Source organism: Mustelus asterias, unplaced genomic scaffold, assembly GCF_964213995.1.
Source record: "Mustelus asterias unplaced genomic scaffold, sMusAst1.hap1.1 HAP1_SCAFFOLD_1089, whole genome shotgun sequence".
NCBI classification, from domain to species: domain Eukaryota; kingdom Metazoa; phylum Chordata; class Chondrichthyes; order Carcharhiniformes; family Triakidae; genus Mustelus; species Mustelus asterias.
The window spans coordinates 61,491-64,455 of NW_027591034.1; the positions used below are offsets into that span (position 1 = coordinate 61,491).

Below are 2,965 nucleotides of genomic sequence, written 5' to 3' on the forward strand. Positions count from 1 at the left end.
TTTCTCAGACTTAAACGTAAACATTTAGTGCTTTTTCTGTCACCTTGTACAATAATTCAGAAACTCTCCAATCTGCTACTCAGCTATTTGGTCCCGCTTTCCATCCACATGACTGATAAAGATTTCGCTTTGTATTGAATCGTTTACTAACGCTCACACTCTTGGTGCGAGCCTGCTGGCCGCAGTCTGGAATGAAAATTCAGCTGCCGCTCTTACAGAGAAGCAAAGTTATAGAATTTCCAAAGTAACATTGTTATTGAGTTCAGCTCTTTGCAGATAAATCCTACCCGTGACCACGCTGCCGATGGCAGCTTCTGCCCACAGCTTTCCTGTGCTGTTCTAACTCTGATCAATCTCACCTGTGCTGTTTTAGCAGAGATTTTATTTAGATATTCATCTTTGCTGCTATTTTCTGTTTGGCACTGTTTGGATCAGCAGTCCAATGGGGAGGCAAGTTTTCCTCCACTCTGAAAGAAGATTTCACACACTGCAAATTTACAAATTGAGGGAACATCATATAGAGATATCTCAGACCATTCATTGTTTTGTCACTTCTTATGAAGTAGATATTTCAGCTAAACATTCATCCTCCCCGCACCATAGCGGCTATCCCAAATCTAATTGATCACAAACTGCTTGTCATGTTGCTGCAATGTTGAATATTATCACTCTGCAGCCATAACGGAGCCATCAAAACTCAGGAAACCTGTCAGTGCCTGAAATGACGCCTGAAGGGAAAAGTAATCCCCTGTCGTGGGTTGACCAAATTTACTTTGTTTCTTTCGTCTCTTCACCGATGGGTTGAATTGGAGATAAAAGAGCTGTGAGATCATTGCTTGAATTGGAGAACAAGGGAGCTTGAAGCCGATTGGATGTTATCTGATGATGTGTTCAGCAGCGAACCAATCAACAGGGGCCCGGATATGACTCAACTTCTTCCCAACTGTTGACGGAAACAATTTCAGCTTCAACCCCTTCTGGCCAAATCTGCCGCGAGCTCTCTGCAAACATATCTCCTGTTACTCTGTATTTATTCCTCACAGCGGCGACTCTGTTAACCGGTAGGTTCACAAGTTGCTCAATTCTGTGAGATACATCATTGCCACATACTATATTCAGTCAGGCGGTTCGCTCAATACAAAGGGGTAGGGGTAGATGATCAGGGAATGTATTGATCTCAACATGGAAAAGTTATCCCGTTCTCGCTGGCCTCAACGCTGAACACTGTTGGGATTCGACACATTTCCCCAAGGGAACGAGGGAGAATAGTTTGGACTGGGATTCAAGCTCCTCTGACATCAGCGAATAACTTTGGCAAACATCAAACTTCAAATAGACAGACCGTGAGCAGTTTCCAGTTACAGGAACTGAAGACATGAAACTGATCTCGTTAGAACGTACGGTGTTTATGGTGGAAATGTTATTTAATCACCACAAGCACCTTCCCCTTCCAGCCACTGAACTGTGAAAAATATATGCTTCTGTTCTGCTGTGTGATTTATCTCTGAGATTATTGCTCAAGATGACAGCAGATTTTGGGGAGTGGGGGAGGGGGTGGGGGAGAGGGGGGGGGGGCTGGGGGGGAAGGGGGGATGTGATGTTTAATGCGAAGCCGCACTGTTTAGCTTGATATTTCTTTGCGTTCTTCCAGGACACTGTGGAGGAGATTCTGTTTCACAAACAGCGGCTGCAGTCACCGTCACTGAAGAAGATGATGTTCAGTTGCTCTGTGATTATACAGCTACAAGCAACACCCCTTACTTATTCTGGTACCGTCAATATCCCAGCGGGACCATGGAGTTCCTGCTGACGAGACATAGAGTCAGCGAGAACACAGAGAGATTCCCAGAGGACCGTTTTTTAGCGGAGCTCAATTACACAACCCGCACCGTCCCGCTGAAAGTGTCTAAAACGGAGCTGGCAGATTCTGGCGTGTGTTACTGCGCACTGAGACCCACAGAGAAACAGAGCTGGGCTGAACCTGTACAAAAACTGTCAGAGCCTCACAAAATAGCAGAGCGTTAGGCAAACATTGTGACCAGAGTGAGTTTGAACCATAGAAAACCATAGAAAACCACGTGTCAGCCCAAAGTCTAATATAATGCAGCACACTGCGGACTTTCAAAATCTGAAATAGAAACAGAAAATACTGGGTTAGTATCTGTGGAGCGAGAATCAGAACGAACGCTTCCCGCCCAGCTGTCACGTGGCAGGCGCAGACATGATGGGTGTCCGCGCCTGCCACGTGGGTGTCCCAGTGGGCTCTATCCGTGCTGTAAAATTTTGTGCCTTTATGACTCTTTTTCGGAGCCAGTCAGCAGAAAGCCATCCCGCCTTTTGCACCTGAAACAAATCAAAATATCTCCTTTTGAACACAATATTTTGGTCAAAACGAACAAATGAGGGGCTCGTCCGGGATTTGAACCCGGGACCTCTCGCATGTCAACGGGGCGAAATACCCTAAGCGAGAATCATACCCCTAGACCAACGAGCCTGCATGTTAGTAGCCAGCAAAATAAACATTGTTTAACTTTCTACAAAGCAGTTCTGACACCTCGAGTGAAAGCCGAAATTGTTTAAATAACTCACCGCATCAGCATTTGTGGACTTTAAGCACCAGAAAAATATCCGTCCAATATTGTTACCTCGACTGTTTGCAACTGGGGGCTTTTGTTTATAAAGTACACATGTTACAGTCAATAATTTTAACCAAGCGACTTCGACATGTGACAACTCTGAGTCTGCCTTTGATATTTGATCACTTTTGAAAGGTGTGGTCTGTCAGACAGTTAAAAGATCTGGAACATTTAAAGTACAGATTGATGACATGGTTCACCTGGGAGATCTGCGGGTTTGTGTGAAAGGATCGGGGAGCGATTGGACTTGATGTGATCGTAATATGAGTAAAAACATGTCAAATTTCCCAACAGTGACAATCAGTAACCTCAGTGAGGGAAAACACTCA

At 44.9% G+C, this 2,965-nt stretch overlaps 1 non-coding gene across 1 annotated transcript; it reads right to left on the reverse strand.

Annotated features, from left to right (window-relative positions):
- Window positions 1-2,404: 2,404 nt before the first annotated feature.
- On the reverse strand, window positions 2,405-2,494 carry trnap-agg (transfer RNA proline (anticodon AGG)). The gene is given in 2 exon segments: window positions 2,405-2,440; window positions 2,459-2,494. It is a non-coding gene; the product is annotated as a tRNA-Pro (tRNA).
- Window positions 2,495-2,965: the final 471 nt, after the last annotated feature.